The sequence below is a fragment of the Ixodes scapularis genome, unplaced genomic scaffold (assembly GCF_016920785.2).
Source record: "Ixodes scapularis isolate PalLabHiFi unplaced genomic scaffold, ASM1692078v2 PGA_scaffold3__209_contigs__length_174095766, whole genome shotgun sequence".
NCBI lineage: Eukaryota > Metazoa > Arthropoda > Arachnida > Ixodida > Ixodidae > Ixodes > Ixodes scapularis.
The window spans coordinates 143,322,752-143,344,062 of record NW_024609868.1 but is presented as its reverse complement, the minus strand read 5'-3'; the positions used below and the strand labels follow the sequence as shown (position 1 = coordinate 143,344,062).

At 44.4% G+C, this 21,311-nt stretch overlaps 1 protein-coding gene across 2 annotated transcripts in view; it reads left to right on the top strand.

Moving 5' to 3' along the window:
• The window catches only part of LOC8043875 (LIM homeobox transcription factor 1-beta), a 264,573-nt gene that overhangs the window by 15,190 nt on the left and 228,072 nt on the right, over positions 1–21,311 (top strand). The gene's annotated exons all lie outside the window — the stretch shown is intronic.

The following is a 21,311-nucleotide window of genomic DNA, read 5'->3' as shown; positions in this document are numbered from 1 at the left end:
GAGATCGCCTAAATATGGCGATAACTCACTCTGCAGGTTCTAAGCATCCTAGAAATGTTTAAGTCATGACGATGCGTGGCCGATTTTACTATTTAAAAAACAAAAATCAAATATTGAAGCACAACGAGGTAATCTCACGTTATGCGAGGAGCATGTTGCCAAAACCAGGGCCACTGTCAGCCAATAGCGAGCGAGGAATCCTCGCGTCTCCGACCGGTGGATCCGCCGAGTGATATCTTGGATGCGCGCTGCTCGTCACCCGGACGACCTGGACACCCGGAATTCGGCGAGGTTTTTCAGTCAGTCGTACTCACGGACGTTGACTGATCGCAAAACATGCACGCAAAAAAAAAAGAAAAAATGTATATTCTTACACCTTCTGTTACATAACATACACCCCAAAACTCCAGTTGGACCCACAGCACACTTACGACGAACCGACGGTACCCACTTTCACGAGCGGCTTGGTAGCCGAATTGCACAACTTATTAAAATTAGCTAATGCACGTGTGACAAACTGAAAAAAGAGTAATAGTTTCTCTTCTTGTGCTTCTGCAAATTCACCGTTTTTTTTTTTTTATAGTGTTTGATACGTACTTTAGCAGTTTAACATGTTATATCTAGGGTTCTGCGTTTTCGGTTTCTATTTTTTCAAAATTCGGCGTACTTTTTTCGGTGTTTATTTTAAAATTCAATTTTCGGTTTTTTTCGGCGTATATTTATGCCCGCAAAAAATTTATCGGCTTTTTTCGGTGAATATAAAATAAACACCAACGGACATCGGATCAGATGATCCTCGTACCTAGCTCTGATATTTGTGATCACTCAAAGAATAACGGCACAGATACATTGAAAAAGAAATGGACACTTCATTTCGCAAATGTGTGCAACTGTAAAAGAAACGAGAAAAAAACGCAGAAGTACAAACAAGTCAGATATGAAGCCTATGCCCCAAAAACATGGAACCTCACCTTCTGTACATCAGGAATACGTGACCTCATTATAGTACACACAAACATGTGCTTTCCCAGGTTCTCCTTCTTGATCCACACTATTTCTTTCCTGTTTAAATATATGACCCTGAGCTTCGAGAACACCCTCTCAACGCTAACACTGGACGCTGGCAGGCTGAGGAGATGACGCGCTGCCTGAGCCAAAATCGCCGAAAGAGACACGGTGCGACGTTTTGAAGCACGACACAACATGCAGAGCTTTCATCCAGTCAGTCTTCCTCACTACGATTTTAAAAACACGCTCGCCACGGCTCTGCGGTACGACTGGACGGTCAAAGTGACCTTTTCCGGTTAAAACTGAATTTAAAAAAAAATGGATTCGACGAAATTTTATCGGTTTTTATCGGTTTAAATCGAAACTGCCGAACTTAAAGACTGACCTTTTCCGGTTAAAACCGAATTTCCGAAGATGAATTCGGCGTACTTTTATCGGTTTTTATCGGTTTAAACCGAAAACTCCGAACCCTAGTTATATCGTACCGTTATCAAGCCCCTGGTAAAAGTTGGAGTCGTCAGTTCCACCTCAGTGCGCTGTATGTAGAACTGAAGTATTTTGGTGTCTTATATGTGACAAGGGGTGTAATGACAGCACCTTTTTTTTTTTTTTTTTGATTGTTCACGCTTGGAAGTCACCGGTGTCGCAGACTAAATCTGCGTAAGGAAGACCCATGATTCACTCCAGCGAGGGTGCGCTCGAGAGCAGTCCGGCAGAGGACCGGGCACATCACCCCCGCGGAAGACGAAAAAAACAGGAACAACCTAGTGCGCTCTTTCCGAAACGAATATCGCAGTATTTTGTTCCCTTATTGCTAAAAAAATAGCATTTTTCTCATACTCTTACTTGCTCTCATTATCTTCAAGCGCACGCACATTTCGAAATAACAGCGTTAGCAATCTCCACGAAATGTCGCATTTTCATTGGTCACAAGTCGTCTTGGTTGCCGGAACATGCTCCTTCCATCGCCTCAGATGACCTCGGTGTGTTGCGATCTTTGATTGCTTTTTAAATAGGAAAATTGGCCACGCATGGAAGTAATTTAGGAATATCTAGGATGCTCAGAGCCTCCACAGTAAGTTATCGCCATATTCAGGCGATCTCAGAAACCTCCTCAAGGCCCCTTTACTTACGCGCCCGATAACTGGCCAATATTTGTTCGAGATAAACGTTCCCTGTCAGTGGGCACGCAAAATACCCTCCAACTGCAAGCCAGACGAGTGTGTAAAAATTGTCCGAATTGAGTGAGCCCATGCTTCTGTGTTTCAATCAGCGATAACGCCAAGCACCAGGTTTTCCTTACAAGAGTGATCTCCATAATTGCCCAACTATGATTTTAGAGCAGCATTTTTATGAAGAATTATCGTCGACACCACATCTCGTAAATAAGTTTCATTTTGCATACCTTCAAAATAACTAACTTTTCATTCGAAAGTGTAAGTCTCGTTGCTAAATGAAAACGCTTGCACCTCAAGCTGGCTTTTTTTTTTTTTTTTTTTCTAGCAGGGTAATTTATGAGGGTGTTGTGCCGCTGGTCAAGATTAACGGATAGACTAATATTTTAGTGTTCTGGATTCGGGGGCTTATTTTGGAGCGCCAGGGTTTAGCTACACGTCTCCACTAAAATGAAGAAGCAGACAGAGCAGCGGTAGAACCCAAGCGAGCAAGCAGCTCTGCTTGAAGGCAGCAGCATTGCTGCAGCCTTCCAATGCCCACTAGAGAGTACACAGTTCGGCCAGTTGCGTTCAAGGTGCTGCCGCAGTACTGCCTTATAGTAATGCGGCAGCCCTTTATGAGCGACTAATAACAGTCCTCATACGAAGAACAAATTGTCACATATGCTAGTTTTATAAGGATTATAGTTTTGCGTAACAAGTTTGTTTTAATAAGCTTCTCTTTACAAGTTTTATCGTTAGATTTAAAAAAAAATAGTAGCACCTTTTCTGACAATAAAAAGCAATTCTCAATTCAGGATTTTTTTTTTTAATTTTACTTCAGTACAGTTGTCTTTCTGTCTATACAGCCCAGACGAACCTAGCTTAAAGGCCGACGGCCAGACTCGAGATTCTGCAAGGTAGAAGATCCTCCTCACCATGGGGAAGGATGAAACAGGCAGCGAGGGACAGGGTAAAACGGGAGAGAGGAGGAAACAGCAGAAAAGTGGAAAGCGCGAACTGGTCGTCGGTCTTTAAGCCAGGTTTGTCTCGGCTTAACTAGCAACCCTATATTTGATTTCTTTACAGCTTCTCAAACGGCAGGGACATCTATAGAATTGGTATACCATATAAGGATTTTTTTTTTTTAAGCGAGGGCAGGAGCATCTTAATTTCTAGAGATAAAAGTTCAGCCTTTCGTGAAATTTGTGCTGATGTCGATAAAACTCCGCTTTCCCTGTCTAATATTGCGTAGGGATATACACTTTTCCAAGAGGCACTCGGCCCCAGTCACTGTGATTGAGGCTAGTCTCTCACCGGCGACCCTGCTAACCCTAACCGATTGGACCGTTGACTTCGGTACACGCAGCCTTGCGTAGGCGCAGTTTCAGATACTGCTGGCGGCTGAATTCTGGCTTTTTGACGCTGTTTCTGTACGTTTCATGGAGCATGTATTTTTCTGATGACATTGAGAAAGCATTGTACCAGATTTAGAACAAAACACAAATTGTAAACTATATATATATATGTGTGTGTGTGTGTGTGTGTGTGCGCGTGCGTGTGTGTGTGTGTGTGTGTGTGTGTGTGTTAGGGGGGGGGGGGGTGGCGCGCGACAGAACAAATGCGACTGGAATGTTTTTTTTTTGTTTTTTTTTTTTACATTGAGTTCTGACGACGCCGTCTGCCAAGCGCTTGACTGTCAAAAATAATTTACAATAGAAAATAGCCGAAAGACATGTATATGTCACGAGCACAAATAACGTGTTTACGGAAGTACACGAAAGGGTTCGGACATAAAATTTTGAAAGTGTTAACATTCGAAAACAATGTTGTACGTACCACACAATGAGGCGTTATCTGAAAAGAGAATTACAATGTCGATGGCCGTCAGATCTTGGCGATTGGACGGAAAATGAACGGACGCGACTGACCCTGTCCCCACCCCAAACCTGAACAACTGTTTGGCGATGACTGAGAAGGACTCTACGCGGATTATTTCCGAGAGTGGGGAATTATTTCCAAGAGTGGGGACAACAGTTGTAATAGACCCTTTTCGAAATTCAGTCTGGCCACTTTGATTACTATGATCATCTGTGGAACGGAATCTCTACCATACCAATGGCAGCCTTCTAGTGACTGATGAAGGAAGATGTTGAAGATGCTCCTAAGCGGATGATGCGAGGCCTGCACATTCGGGGGGTCAGTACGACGCGATGTGGGAATGGAACACAAGAGCTACGTAAGCGTTTATTTCTAATAACTCAGATTCAGTCAATCTGTGGGCGGCACACAATCGGCTTTAGAGCACTTTGGTGTATAAAATTCTCTCGAGGCATCTGAGTGGGTTGGAGCTTTATTCATAACGCAGGTTTTTAATCACCATCGAACTGAAAGTGATCGAGAAAGAACTCACACTGAACAATTCCTCGCTAGCCGTTGACTGGCGAAAGTGACGGTGCCGATACAAGTTCATTTCCGCCATTGATATGGCAAAATCTAAACTGCATTACGAACCACCAGATGGCACTGAATTTCGGAAAGGGTCTATAGACCGATCTCACCAGACAGTTTGACTACGCCGCAATGCCCATCGAGGGAACTTCAGACTTTCTACAGGTGCGTCGACTTCGCTGGAGCTCTGCGTGTATGGAGCTCGAGACGGTACGCGCCCTCGCAATCGCGGGGATCTGCCTCCTGTGAACTAAAGTTATGGCGGCGTCATGCATGCGCCGAACACTTAGTGAGATCGGTGTATTGTTCGCAAAATCGCGTCGAGGGCCTGTAGACGTCAGAAACAATTGAATTGCAGTCCTATTCCTTACAGTGGAAGATGACTCAAAAAGGATACGCATCATGCATAAGAAAATTGAAGCAGAAGCTTTCAAGAAAGGCTGGAAAATTGGAATGCAAAACAGCAAAACAGGTGACGAATCGCGCTGAGCAGGCATCAACAACAGTCCAAGGGCCCTAAACTCGTCAAACACAAAGTTGGAGCCAAAAGTTTGCGGAACGCGCTGATTGGACGACGGCGAAAAAAGCGCTAAGTCATCGTCGTAGTTGGCCAATCGGCCGCGCTTCGTCAACTTCTGCCCCAACTTTGTCTTTGACGAGTTTAGGGGCCCAGGATAGTGGCAAAACATTTCCAGCTATACTTCGTTTCAGCTTCGGTCCGAGCGCGGCCGATGTTATGAGCCGAAGGGCCAATCAAAGAGCGCAAAAAGCGCAGCGTCATGGCGTGCTCTTTGCGCTTGATAGGACTAGCCGGCGGAAGAGCGCGCACAGAGAGACTGCGAATACCGGCTGGTCCTATCAACTGCAGAGAGCACCCCATAACGTTGTGCCTCTTTCGCGGTTTGATTGGCCCTTCGGCTCATAACATCGCCGCGCTCGGACCGAAGCTGAAACGAAGTATAATAGACCATTCCATTTAGCGGTCTCTGGGCGGCACCATTTTGCTAGACAGCAGCGCACTCTCCATACATCCGGGAAATTCAGCGGGTTCGGGGAGGTAAAACGAGAGAGAGGGCACGCACCCGACTTCGCTAGCAGACAACAAACCGGGAGGTTGCCATTCTCCATCTTTGGGCTGTACCGGCGTGCTGTACGGAACATCGAACTCTCGCTCGTGGCTGCCGTTGTGAAGTGGTTCGCGTTCTTAGAATAGTTATGGCTACTCCAAAATCAGCCCATAGCTCTCTGTTGTTCTATTTCGCTAAATGATCAACCAGCATATCTTTTTTCCGTCACTTAAATAGCAGTTGAGTCCGCCGGCAGTACTACCCCCAACTACTGCGTGTATTGCGGCAGGAGAGCGCGTTTTGATTTATTATTTAAGACTTCCACTCATGGTCGCTAAAGGCCTACACCAGTACGAACTTTGTATAGTAAAAAAGGTGCAGAAACCGGATTTACTTTTCTTTGGAGAGACCGGCCAATCTGACATGGTTTTCCCTATTTTTTTTTTTTTTTTTTTGCACGCAGGTAACAGGGCAATTGGACCCTGTTAGTCTTTTTATCTAGCATAGTATTACACAATAAGTGGCATACCAAAATCTGCTCATCTGCGCTTGAAATTTCTAAAATGACGCGATTTTGAACAGAGTTTGTACGCCAGCCAGATGCTAGGTACTGCCCACTCGGCGGAGCAGACGACATGCGGGTGAGAGGGGGAGGGCATTTTTTTCTCCCCATTACCCTCTCTGCTATGACACTAATGGAACGGTCTATAGGGTGCGCCCGAAGCAGCACGGAATTTGGCATATCATTGGCTTATGGCTGGCGATGGTCTTTTTGCCAATGGACAGGGAGTGGCCATTCATCGGCTAATGCTTGGCCGATGGCTGTATGCCGGTGGCCATGGGCCAACGGCCAGAGAAAGGCCAGTCATCGGCCAATGGATGGCCACAGTCTGGTCACTGGCCAAAGGACCATTGCCAGCCATCGGCCAATGATTGGACAAACCTGTGCTGCTTGGGGCGTGAGTCGCGCCAGCTGAATCATCGTCAGCAACATGGCGGCGACCTAAAGCGTGCTTTTTAATGGTGTATAGACCCTTTCAGAAATTCAATGTCATCGAGTAGCTCAAATATCAGTCTAAAAATTTCTCTGCTATTGCCAGTTAATATCTAGTATCTATTCGTCAACGGCATGCAGACGTACGAAAGTTACGGTGTTATTCGCCATACAGTCTTTTATTCTCTTTTCGTTTCAGCTTCAGTGGAATCAACAAACTATCACTCTGTATGAGAGGCTTACGTGACCAAATCGTTTGATAATATTCACCACATTTAATGTTATGAGCCATCTGGTGCTTGCCGAAGCAGAGGATTTGAAGAATTCGCATTATAGAAGCTTTGCAGCAGCTGTGCATGGACGCCGCCATAACTGACCTTCAGTTTTTGTTTCCTCTTATTCCGTTCGCTTCAATTCACCATTGTCACAGCAGGCCAGGTTATTGTCACTTTAAGTGCTACTGTGTCCTTCTCCCCAGCATAGGCCCTTGTGGAGTCTCGTCAACGCCCGATTCAGTGGCTCGGCATCTCGGTAAGACAAGAGAAGGGCGGCTATGGCGGCTCAATTTGGCGCGTGTGTAAAGCGTCTATACCCTCGACTTGGTTGTGCACAGAAGCTTACAGAAATCTTTGTCATGCTGACATCGAACAACAATTCGGCAGCGTAATGTCTGGATTGTTCAAGCTTCGCATCGATGCCTTTTTTCAAATTCTTCTTTCATCAGCCATCAAAATGCAGCCATTAACATGTACAGGTGCAGTCTGAGTTTCGGAAAGGGTCTATTGAGTTCCGACTTCACTTCATCTGTGAGGAGAAAAAATAATGCCCAGTATTCCACGTGCCTACAAAACGCGGTGGCGTAATAAGTGCGATCTGTTCCGGTGCCGAAAACACGAAACGTGATCAGCATATTATATACACTTTAGTTTCACGATGGCTTTACAACATCGGCATTTAATACGGCTGCATCTCAAGATTGCTGCAATTGTCAATAATAAAATTACAAAACAAAAAAGCTCCTAAATTTATGTGCACGGTGCTTGGCGGGCACGAACCAAAACATAATGAATCCACAAGCTTTGAATTTCCTCCGCCTTCATATGAAGAGTGCAGGCCACCTCAGCCAAGACCGGCTGCTCGTCAATCTTGCTCCGAGCCGCTTTCCGAAGGCGCTGTTCTGTGAAGCCACCGAAACGGCGTGCCTGGCGCGAGGCCATGGAGTCTCGTTTATTAGCTTCCGAAGCGGTTCGCTCCGGGAGCCGTTCTCGGCGTCCCTCCCTTCGGCCCCCCGAAGCCCACGCCGTCCGTCGCTGGCGGCACTTTAAAAGCGCTTTCGGGGCCCATCGAACCGGCCCGGAATGACCGCTGTCTCCCGGAGCCTCTGCGGAAGTATGCCGTAGCGAGGACAAGGCCACGCCCACGCCGTTGCCACGGCAACGGCTCCGGGGCGCCCAGCTACCTCCGTTGTCAGGGCTCCGGTCGCGCATCGGATGATAGCGCCGATTCGAGACACGCTAACGGCGGTTTGGATCCCCCGAGTTTTGACCAATAAGCGGCGCGCTGGTCTTCGTGTTTCAATGGTAGTAATTTGGAGTGGAATTCATAGGCGGATCGGGCGGATTGTTCCGCAAGGTATTCTGCTTTGCAACGTTGGACGGTTGAAAATTGACCGCTGGAAGAGCGCTTGTGCACTGCAACTGTTAGCCACCGTGGCGCGCCCTCACCAGGGACCTTCTCTGAGTTTTCAGGCTGCACGCGCAGTTAAGTAACCCTCAGATGTTACTCTCTATTCGCTGGGGGTACTGAAAATGCACTGGGTGGAAGGGCTCGATAGTTATAGGTTCTTGGACGTAGAAGAGCTCGATGGTTTCCGGTCTATGAAGTAATCGATATATTAATAAAACATCAAGGTCGAAAGAGTGGACCTGTCATGATGACGTTCGTGGGTTCGCAATGAATTCATAGTTTTGCTTGGCGAAAGATGTGACCTGCTGCGCAAATATATTAAGGTTATCGCAGTTGGACACGTATTCTCCTTCTTGAGCTCCGGTGAAACACGACGAAAGGTTTGCTTGGCTCAATAAGACTCAAATGTGGGCACAATGTTGGTCACGTAAATTACTTATACTATTCAAACTTTCTTCGGAAACATCTAGCAGCAGCAGACTGCAGTTTTGGCATGATATACGTCATTTTTTCGCGCATCTTGGATAAGGCGAGAGGCGTTGTAGTTTAAATGCTTGCCCTATCCAGGACCTAGAAATACAAGCTGATTTGAAAAAAAAAGAAAAAAAAACAGAAGCAGAGACCATAAAAAACGCCCTCTCTAGCATTTAGATAGACATTGTGATGTCGTCACCGACTCATGATATTGTGCTTGTGAACTACTCATTCAAAGTGGCGGTCACAAATAAGTATATTTTATATTGTAAGTAGCATTTTCGTAAAATGCCGTACTCAGTGTACCCATTATTCAAGTCGCCGCACCAGATTCTGCCCCTGCATTAGAGTGAGAGTTTGAATGTTTTAAAGTTGCATTTGTCCCTTGCTACTTTTTAAACTGCAGTTAACCAAACATTATCAAAAGTTGGACATATATTTAAGGCGGCTTCATTTTTGATAATTAGTGGGCTTGTTAAATCGATAGATAGTGATCGATATATTGTTGAATTGTGGATTAATTGAGGACTAACATTTTATTTGATTAATCAGGGAAAGGTGGAGTCTCGCTACCACTTTTTTGAATAAAGCTTGATATATATATATATATATATATATATATATATATATATATATATATATATATATATATATATATATATATATATATATATATATATATACAACGTTTCTACTGCCTAAGGCAAAATGAATGAAGCCTCGGTAAAGCACAGTAGTGCTTTTCTAAATTTAGATTAAGAAAAACGCAGCCTGGCACCAGCAAAATGATCTGTACATTTCAATCTGTCCTCTTCTCACTTCTGCTATGAACTCATGATATCCCTAATTATGCCGAATAAACCAACAAATGAAATAAAATGGTTTTAATACAACTCAGTGTTCCTGCGTCGCTAAAGTGTATAAATGGCAGCATATGCGTTCCCCAAGTGCACATTTTAGATACAATTTCATAATGCTAAGAATAATATAATCATAATTCTTTATTTTTTGTGACAACAAACAACTTTTCAGTCTTCACGGTGGGGCACTTAACATAGTAATAATAGTCATAGATTGCTGAAACACAACACCACACAAATCTTCTTGCCATATGTAGCCGATAGACATCCCTTCGCGAAAAAGCAAGGTAAAATGCCAAAGGCACATGAAAATTTCCAGATGCTGATTCTTATAAAAGGCCAGCTGAATCCGTGAAAAAGGGGATACAGGAAAAATGCAAGGTGGACAAAACGTTGAAACATTTCGACTGACACTTGACGGAACATAGGAGTCTATGGACCCCAATAGATCCAAGGAATTAAACATGGGCGTGGACAACTTTGTGAATAAATATAAAATCTCCGAACTGCCACCTCATTGCATGCTTGTGTAACGCGAATCGTCTAAATAACGTTTCACAATGAAAAAAAAAAAACCCTCTTCCAATATAGCGGTCATACACTAATCGTACCATTCGTCTCTGAAAAGTTTCTGAATGCCAGTTGCCAGTGGTATAGATAAACAATTCCAGAAGACCCAGCCGAATTATAACAGTGATTTAACTAGTGACATAAACAGATGCAACAAACAAAAGGGCGATGAAAATTGGCGACATAATTGAGAAACTACAACTACCAACCTAAACGCAGCCTTTACGTTTATGGACAAGTGTTTATCAAAAACCAGCGCACTATCAATATGAACACCAAAATCCTTGATAACGATAACCCGGGAGATTCAGGCGCCTTCAAGGTTTTAGAAAAGACAAATTAACTCACGCCTTCTAGATAGCACAATATGTTTAGATTTTTCGGGATTAATTGCGAAGCTTTTTGACGCGCCAATTCGAAGCTTGTTCGATATTAGCTTGAATTCGAGTGCAATTCCCAACAGCGACTTTACAAGTAGAAAAAACTTAACTTCATCAGGAAAGAGAATAATTTTTGTACCACTAACACCAGACACAATATTATTTATAAATAAAATAAAACAAAGGCGGATAAAGGATGGAGCCCTGAGGCACCCCGGATTTGGAAAAAAATTCGGCACAGTAACTATTATCAACCCGAACAGAGTTCTGACGACCACCTAATAAGTAGAAAACCATGCACACATTTGTGGGCTGAAACTATGCAAAGCGAGCGTTTGTGGCAGTAGATCATGTTGAACACGGTCGAACGCTTTCGACATATCGAAATAAACCACGTCCACCAGTCCCCTACTGGAAACAATTGGCGCTGAAAAACTTAAAAACGAGCATAAGTGTCGTGGTCTTGGTAAGGTTGATTGAACTGCGTAGATTTGTTCTAGCATAGTGATGCAGGTGTGAGTCGTGCCGTGTCTGGTCGCGATCTGGTGGAAAGAGGATCCGGACAGTGGAAGTGACGGGCGGAGTCCAGGGTAACCCGGCGGCGGTGGTGATGATGATGATCGCCTGACGCCTCCCCCACTTTGGAAGGACAACACTCACACTTCCCCCAAAGCGGTCAGATGGACGACTCACACGTCCGCTGCTCGCAGAGCCGATTAACGGCATCTTCGTCAGCGGTGCCAGAGAGCGGGGCTCGGGTGGCAAACGACGGTTGGTGCCTGCATTGTTTCAGAGCGCAGCGAGGACGACTGCATTTGCTAGCCCAATCCAAGTTCCGCGGTGATCGATGCGGGGGCCTGCAGAAAGGGTCATTGCATGTCCACCAGAAAATACGCGACATATAAAGACAAGAGAGCCAGCGCTCGACAGATATATTCTTTAGTCGTCTCTACTTACATTTTCTTTTTCACGCCTGACGAACGTGAAGTGATTATTAGTAGAAATTAACTTTTGATATATTTACCGTAGTTGGCACATTCCTATCGTGAAAACACGTTTCTCTGAAACAGGAACGAAAGCAAGTTCCTCGTTTCTTCTCAATCTTGGAATGAGTTCTCCTTACAAGTTTCAGTGTTCCAGTTGCCTTTCTAATGCCCAAATCTGTCGTACTTCGAAGTTATATTTGAGTGTTTTCATTTCATATTCTGATGGATACTCCGTGAATAAACTATTGCAAGGATGTGAAGATATTGACATTGAGCTACTTGCCGTGTCGTCAAAATAACATTCGTTCCAGCTCTTTGTTTTCGATCATCACTCGAACACTTCCCCATCCCTTCAAGTCGGAGGTTGAAATAGTCCATAATAAATAGCCTAAATGCATATTAAATTTGGCTAAAATTGCAGATATATGGAGACAAAAAAGTAAGGCCGTTCCTCCATCCGTTTCCTCGGAAACGCAGAGTTCCACTCTTGTTCCACCGATGCAAGATGAAACGGCCGCTTATATTTTTTTTATTTCAAAAAGGAGCACGTTTCAGGAACGTCGTTCCTTGGAACGCAGTTTAGTTCAACGCTGAGGCACAGTGAAATTGCAATATTTCTTCTACATCTCCTGTTCAACGAATGCCAGTGGTACAGCCGTCCATCGGTGCACGTTGGCCCGTGGCATCGTGGAGGGAACGTCTGCAGGATCGTCTGTTGGTCCGCTTCCTCAATAACCCTGGTTTGCGCGCGTTCCGAAAAATCCACCGACGCAAGAGCCCGCCGTCGGGTCAACCAGCCACATCAGCGTTCCTCCGGCCGTTGGAACCACTTTTGCACACCTTCGCGGTTTCAGCTCAGGACGTTTTCTTCTGCGCCCGTGAACGTTCGCGCCTCGCCTGCTTGGAATCCCGAGTGTCTAATTAGAAAGGCGCCGCTTTAATTATGCGTGTTCGTCTCCACCGTCCCTCCGGTTCCCTCGGTGAAGCAGGCTGTCGACTCAAATGTTTCGAGCATCGTCAGCAAACGTACCGCTGAATCCAAGTTGGCATTTCGCGGACAGCCGTTTGCTACTATAGCCCTCGGCTCTTGGGGACGTTTTCTAAGGACGCGCTGTGTGAGTAGTGCCTAGCGCATCAACTTAAAATAAACTTGCAAGATGCTGCATATTAGAGTCGGGATTAAGATGTTCCACTAATCGGGTAAGCGTGTGAAAACCCGGCGCAATGCAACGTCGGGGGGTTTAGACAAGTCCGGAGGTGAGCGCGCTGACAAAACGACACCCGAAAACACGGAAGTTTGAAGGTATTAGTATACTTCAAGTAAGGTTCACCTAAAAGGTGGGTTAGGTTAGATCAAGTTAGGCTATGTTGATTTGTCAGCAGAACTAGGTAGTAAATTAAAATGCAGTTTTAATATTGCTAGATACTTCTGTAAAGTCACTCTTCAATTATGCGATACTTTTTACCGTATTTTATGATAATGCGATATTATGATCATGTAGTAATGTAGGTGATACACCTGCTACTTCGTTACACTTCTTTCTTTAGACGTAAAAACACAAAACAAGTCAGATTAGTTTATTGTACATTTGTACACGATGGCGAACACTGCTCTTTCCTCGACGTGTAACAAAAAGAACACGCTAATATTTAAAATAAAGGACAACATGTACCAGATTGATTTAAAATAAACGCTCTGACGGGACAACGTCTCGCCCGAACTGGTGCATGTACGAAAACTTAAGGTCAATTCAAACACTTCCAACCGAGTAGGGCCAACTGAGACAAGACCGGTTTTTAAGCCTCTTGCGACGGCTTAAGACCGAATGCGCTGCTGCAGAGCAGGCCCTGAGGAGTCACAGGTTGCTTGAAAACCGGTATTCTCTTGACCGGTCCCACTTGATTGCAAGTGTGTGAACGGGCCTTTATGCATCGGAAGTGGTACTCACTATAGGGAGGTTCCATGTGGCGCACTTCCGGCTTGGAATTTCAAGCCATACTTAGATCGCGGTGACACTCCATCTGATCGAGAGCGTTTCTCGTTAATGTAAGCGTTTTCAGGCATGTACACTAAATCAACCACTGAAAAGTCTTCATAGGCAACTATCTCTAAATTAATATCATTTTCAATCATCTTTCTTCTTGTGAAATGATTTCAGTCGCAGTTGTCACCTGAATAGAAGATCCCGCAGGCAGTGCAACACCTGTCGGTCGGCACCAGGGTGTAAAAACGAGGGCAGAATGCGGCGAATCATAAGCACTGACGTCGGTGGTCCCGGAAGAAAGAACGAGAAAGTACAGTGCCGAACTGAAATGTTTATTGGTTCGGTTCGCGTTCGGCGTCACGGCTTTCGGTTCAATTCCGGATAAGTTGCGGGGAGTACGAATAACGGTTAAAATCGGTTCCAACTTCTTCGAAGCTGTTTGAACCGTTAAAGGGAAAAAATATTTTCTGCGTTGTTAGAGGCACTATTTCCGCAGTGAAACAAGTAGCATTATGGTTTCTTCCTTTTTTTTACCCTTTGTACAATCCACTTTTATTTCCAGATACCAAAAATGCAAAAATGCAGTTTTAAAGTTTCGACGCAAGAGTAAAACAGATGTCGAACAACATACAAAACGCCATGTTTTTACGACTCAACATCCATTTGTTTACATCAGTCACATATAATTTACCTGTGCCGAAAGGTTTTTATAGGGTGAGCTAGGTCCCCTAAAATTCCCGTGAATAGTACAATTTTGCGTCTCAGTCTTAAAGGTTGAATCGTAATTGCGCCTTTCAACTAAGGTAATAATTACAGTACACCAAATCATAGAATGTACACGTCGTCACCATATATGCCGTGCAATATAGTGTACGAAGTACCTTTCATAGTTCATACAACGACGACGCAACCGAGCTAAAGCAATCACATTTTTAGAACGTCTCGAAAGTTCCAGGACAAGCGCTTTCAGTCTACTTTTGATACAAAGACAGCGGCAATCACAAAGCTTTATGTAGGCGAAGATTCATGAAAAAAGGAGTCATCAAAATGGTTAACTTTAGTTTATACGCACTTTCGTACTCAGATCGAAGCTGGCCTATAATAGCGCTTACACAAGTGAGCATTTTCTTATACAGGGATAAACCGGCAGAGCCTGGCTGTTGATGTTTATTCTCGACAGATGCCGGTCAATTCGGTTTGCAAATAAGCACCAACATTGCTAATTGTGCATTGTTTTTTTTTTGTTTTTTTTTATAAAACAAAGATGTATTTAATGCTCTGCTTGACATGGCTGCTACTTAACTGATCGCTTTTTGGCGGTCTTCGTGCGTAATTGTCAGTTTCGTCAAGCGTCCCATGTTTCTTTTTTTTCGTCCAGCTTACAGAAAACAAAATTGCTGTTAATTACATAAAAACAAACGTAGCAGACATCTATTTATATAAAAATCTATTTATTTTCCAGGGACAGTTATTTAAATCAGCTCCAAAATAACAATAAAATGGCTAAGGCTTTTTTAAATCAGTGATGCACGTGCCTATCCAGAATAAAAACGCCGGAAAAGATTGGCAGAGCAGCTTTCGGATAATTTCTGTTTTTTTTTACTTACGATATATATATTTGTTTTTAAGTTGTTAAATATTCCGTCATTAATTAATTATATTTTTATTGTCATACATAAATTCGACTGTATAAAGTTCACAAAACCGCTTTAGACCGACACGAGAGGATGATGCTCGAAAATACACTAACTCTGCAGCCGATCTACGGAAACGTGCTATTTTGTTCGCTGTTTAGTGTGAAACACAGGGTCGCGAAGTATGCAAAAAAAAGTGCTTACTCACGTGGTAGATCTGAAGGCGAATACACAAAATGTGCAGAAGGAAAGAAAAATCTTAAATGATATTCTTCTAAATAATCCCAAAACAAATGCCTTAGTACAAAAAAAAAAAAGAAGAAACACATGGACATCCTGGGGTAAAAACAGTGCAACTGCACAAGAACAAAGGACCGAACAGGCGGGACTCAACATTCCGTCTGTTCTTGTTTTGAGTCTTCTTGTTGTTCGCTCTTGTCTTGCTGTGATGTTTTGACAGTCGCATCTCTTCTTGTTATTTGTCCCTGTCCAGTTGCGCTTGTTTGACAGTCCCATCTTGTCTTGTTCTTCGTTCTTGTCCAGTTGCGCTGTGTTTACCTCAAGGTGTGAAAGAACCGCCTAGCCCAAACAAACCTTTAATCACATGGTGATTCAATGCTATTCTTAATTACACATAAATAGCTCGAAGTACAGGCAAATATTCTCACATATTTAATATAAAGAGCATTTAGGCATCAACTTGTATGAGCTCGAATCTTCTGGAAACACTGGCTCGGGAGGCTAATGTTATATTCGGTTTTACGTGCGCTTGTTTTGGGCAAATACATCAGAAATGTGTGCTTTATCAGTCATGCACTGTAACATTATACTAGGTTACCGTATATCTTCTCGACAATGATGTATATGATTACTGCACAACTATACAATTTGGACATCTACTTTTGCTAGTGTTTCGAACATCGCATTTCACCAGGGGTGCTATTCTGGTCGCAAACGGGCACCTTTCGAGTTGTGACGTATCGAGAAAGAAGGGGCGGAGCCTCAAACTAGAATGATTCTTGTTTGAGGCTCCGCCCCAACGTTCGGGTTCACGCACGCGGTCAGCTAGAATCTGACGATCCCCCTACGTCACGATGACGTGTCCACGCAGTTGGGGCGCAGAAATCCCCGCATTTCCCCCTGTTCTTTCTGTTCTCTTCTTTCTTTCCTCCGGGAGTTAGAAGGAGCGAATAACGGAGAAAAGGCTACCTTCCGGAAAATGAAAGGAAACAGAGAAAAATAATATTATCCTTTTATAAAATACGAAAGATTATTTCAATAATTATGACGTAAAGTAAATTTAGCCAATATATCTCAACTTGTTTTCTCGAAGTCTTTCGCTACGGTCTTTCAAAACAAACATGGCGAAAACCGCGGTAACGACCTTGTGGTGTTTGTGCCTCGTTTGTGTCGTTGCTTTCCCTGTTTCTGCACGATACGGATGGCATTACGAGAATAAAATATTATGCGAAGGTACGCTGCGACACCGATCATCCTTTGTGAAGTTGTCGTGAATATAAGCTGAGAATGAAATGCCCTGTTTGCCTGTGAAAGAGACTACAAATGGATACAGCGCTGACGACGACTCTTTGGTAATTTATGACAAGTCCTGAGATCGACGCAGAGTGCACCGGTTGTGAATATACTTTGAATGATGCAGGAAAGTTTCTTCGGGCAGTTTTAATAATGCTTTGCTCCCTTTGCACACTGCAGTGATTACGACGGCGCATGGACGCGACGGCATAATCTCGGGCAGTCTTTTTTACTTACTTTTTATTTGCAGAAAAGCTCGTGCAAAAAGAAGAAACAGCTTTTCCGTTTTTACACGTCCCTACATAGGTACCTCGCTATCCTATTGGCTTCAATGCGCGTGACGATTCAACGCTCTTTGCCATGGGAACGTTCGTGAACCTAGAAAGCCTCTGTTTGCCGCTAACAGTAGCTTTTCGAGTTCGGGTTGTGACGACAAAATGACGTAGGAACAAGAATGCACGGGACTATTTGCATTGTTTTAACTCGACAACCGTACCCTTGGCGTGATAAACTCGAAAGAACATGGCCGCGATGCTCGTCGGATCGACCGCGGCTGGTGTTTTACATGCGATCGGTAACTTGATCAACGCGCGCGCGAATGCTTTCGTGCTGTTGAATAAGCCCATTCGGTGGCAAGACCGGGTTGAAGAGCACGGTGAGCTGGCGTTCAATGTCTCCTGTTTGACACTTGGCGAGATGCAAGACTTGGCTTCCATTTGGGCCGGTGTTATGAAGCTTAAAAGTTGTGGTGTTGTTGTGGCTCGTAAAGGCAGCCTTGCTGAGATTATGAAGACGGTTATAGACCTTCATTCAGCGTTGCCATGCGTCAAGATTCAAAACCTCAACTTGTCACAAAGTTACCAACGCTTCCGCGAGCACGGAGGCAGGAGCCAACGGTCTGAGAAAGAATTGTGTCGCCGCCACGACCGCCAGTGATCACCCCAACGGCAAGAAAACAAACGACAAGCTCAGGCTTGTGTCGCGCTGACTGCTGATTCATCGGGCGACAAAGGTGAATGGTGTAAGACGCAATGCAATTTTGCCAGCGTTTTGCAAAACTAACGTGTTTCGTTGAAAATTTAATTTGTGGAATTTGTTAAAGCCTTGAGAGTTTGACGGGGACTGCATCGTGAAGGCAGCCTTCACAGAAGTGTTTTCTGAAGTGTGTGCTTTGCCTGCATGCATATAAAGACAGAAACACTGCCTATATGATGCATAAAATAAAATAAATTTCGCTTATCTTGATAATGTTGAGTATATATTGAGTTCTATTGATAGTAGTGGCGTAGCCAGGAAATTTTGAGGGGGTGAGGGGGGTGGGAAGTTGAGGTGACTGGGATGTTCATGACTTGGGATGCGGGGGGAGGGGGTGTCGAAATTTGTGTGCATATTCCAGGGCCCGCCGGATTTAGGAAGGGGGGGGGGGGGTAGAGCCCCATAAGCCCCCCTCCCCCCGCCCCCCTGGCTTTGCCACTGGGTGATACCTTAAGGGGAGCATCCAACATTTACAGGCTGCCATAAGCGTGTGCATAGCAACTGAGCTCGTACCACAATGGCAAAGTAGTTGCTGACATTCTTCACGTTACGTAGCAGTTCTTTCTTTAGTACACATGCTCGCTTTTCCTTCACGTATCTACTCTGCTTCCGCTTGTCGTTTATGCTTGATGGTGACAAGTCAACAGTGCGTATTTGCTCTGCATCACAGGCAAATTTCAAAATGCCAGTTCACACTACTCTTTAATTTCAATGAGTTACTGTCAGTTTTGAAACGACCATCTATTTAATTAGTATCATAACCTTTACATTAAACACACATGTGTATAATGTAGGACAATTGTATCTTTCTTCTTTTCCTTGGTCACGGAGATGACAAACATCCACAAGATAGCACTGGCTAAATTTCTCGTCTACAGTGGGTGACAATGTTACCATACTCTGTCAGACTAAATTCCTTCTGTCTAAACAACTAACGATTCATTTTAGGACACACCTGTTCGTAGTTCATTGCAGGACATCAAACAGTGTTTCTTATGACTGTCCGATGACTGACATGCAATTCCAGAAGCTTGGCATGAAAAGGTAAAATATCTAATTGATACAATGAAATTTCATCAGCAAACCATCCAGATTTTATTGCTTGTTTGACAGTAGCTACAAACCGCAACTAATGGTCAACTGTAAACATAGGTACGAAGCGTGTACTAACTTGGAAGTGGTAGAAACCCTGAAGTTTCAACGTCAACTTACCACCATGTTGTTAATAACAAAGTAATGTTTGCGGCAAAGTGTTGGAGTCCTTCAGAACGATGACGGCCTCCCTCAGACCCATGATGATGGTGACGAAGGTTCAGTTAGATTCTAGGTTCAGTCAACGTACCCCACGACGTCGGTGTGCTTGTCGTGGTGGCGGCGAAAGCCTTCTTTCGCACGTGCCTCAGCTGCCTCGGTCCGGGTTTTGTCGACCCAGCCGTCTCTTCCCAGCCGGTTGACAGCGACACTCACAACGGCCGTCACGGCTCGGATCACCATCCACTGGGCATTAGCTATGTGATCATCGATGGCAACCGCGCCCTTGTAGTTCCCCGTTGCGAAAAATCTCAGTGCGATTCAATTAGTAGCTGCTGCTCGACGGTCATCATCTCTCATCGTCGAAGTCTCTCGTCCCGCAGCTGGTCACACTGCGATCACAGGATGCTTTTCAACAAGCGGTATTGTCGTCAGAAACAGTCGTCGTGCATCGCGAAGGCTACCGGGTGCTCGCGGAAAACACGTCATTGTACGCACTGGTCGAGCCGTCGTTGAGCAACAATCATCGCCGCAATTTTCTACGCTTTAGAATCCTACCCAAAGCTTCTTCCCCCTCGTACAATAGAGACGGAAGTTAAAAACACGAGCACATCAGTCTGAACGATGCTTGCACGAACGTTGACTTGCAGTGCGCAAGCGCGCCTGGTCGACAGGGACGTTGAAAGCCCGGGGCACATTCTTGTAGCTCCTACACCCGCACTAGCTCGCACTCATAGTGAAACAGAGAGTAGGGTGTGTCGAGTAATACCGCAGTTAATCTAGTTACGCGACTTCCGCTATGTGCTACGTAGGTCGGACATGGACATACGTCACTTTGACGTCACGGTCCGTACTCGAAGATTGACAGTTACGGCAGACGGTTGCTTTCGTGTTTCGCGAACGTTCCCATGGGAACCACGTGGAATTATCACGCGCGCTGTAGCCAATAGGAGCGCGCGGTTCGTAGGGGGGAGGAGTTTTCGAGAAACACGAACGTGACCGTTTGTGACCAGAATAGCACCCCAGCAAACTGAACTGTTTAACATGATGTGCACGTGATGCCATAACACTGTATGCCGGTGGCCATTACGATTCGTTCTTGCTGAGAAAGTGAAATCTGGTGGTGCAAAATGCACGCTGCAGAAGGTACGCGCTCAGCAGCAAGGCTGCCCCAAGAGCTTTAAAGTGTAAGGTGAGTGCACGCCATGGTATTTGAGATGCACAAATTATTATTGCTTGGTGCAGCGTCATGAGGAAAAGCGCGAGCATCGGCATCACAAAATAGCGCTTTCTGGCAAGAGTGTTTTGCTAACATAGTAGTTTTCGGAGCTACGTTCTCTTGTGTCGTTGATGCGGGGCCAAGAAACGTTTACAACACTTATGTTTCAAGGATACCATCTCCTCCTTTTTTTTCTTTTTTTTTTCGTTGCTCTACCAGGGATTTTTTTTTTTTCTGATGAACATTTTGTTGGTATTTTTTTTAGTTTGGCGGTGTTAATTCGGCAATTATATCTGGGTCCCCTGTTAACACTAATCTTCCAATGCTCTTATTTTGTACAAAAAAAAAACTGTGAAGAATAAACGAAATACGGAGGTGGTAGAAGGTTGGGGAAGAACGTGAGAACGACACCCCTGTGAAACGTTAGAGTGCCTACCAACGTTCGGCTGTCCCTCTGAGGCCACTAGGATCTTTCGTTTTGGGTATCCCTCACGTACACGCTTGTAGTTTTACGTAACGTCGGATTAATAGGTCACATTTAGCCCTTCCTATGCTTATATTCTCGGGGACAACTTTCTCAGACAGTTCAGCAACAACGAAAGTGTGTAAGGGTGCCTCAGTGATATGTAAGTGTAAAATCAGCCGTGCAACAGTTTTTTTTTTTTAGTTTCAGTAAATACCGCTATGCACTAATCACTGAGGTTGATTACCTGTGAGACATCCATTAGTTTTCATTTTCGCGCAATAGCAGGCGCAGAAAAAAATGAAGGAAAGAAACAACTTTCTCCTCCTCAACTCTAATTTAGAACAAGCGACCACCTGATCTGACGCCAATTATATACCGTCAGTGTTCATCATAGTCGTGCGGTTGGGATGTCAAAGGATATGGCATAGGCTGAGTTTCAGATATTGTTAAAATTCGGCTATTCTCACATTTGATTGAACACGAGGCAACCCTTCTCCAGGGAATATTTTCATCAACATTCTACTATGATGTTTGCCACTGATTTACAATAATTATTCT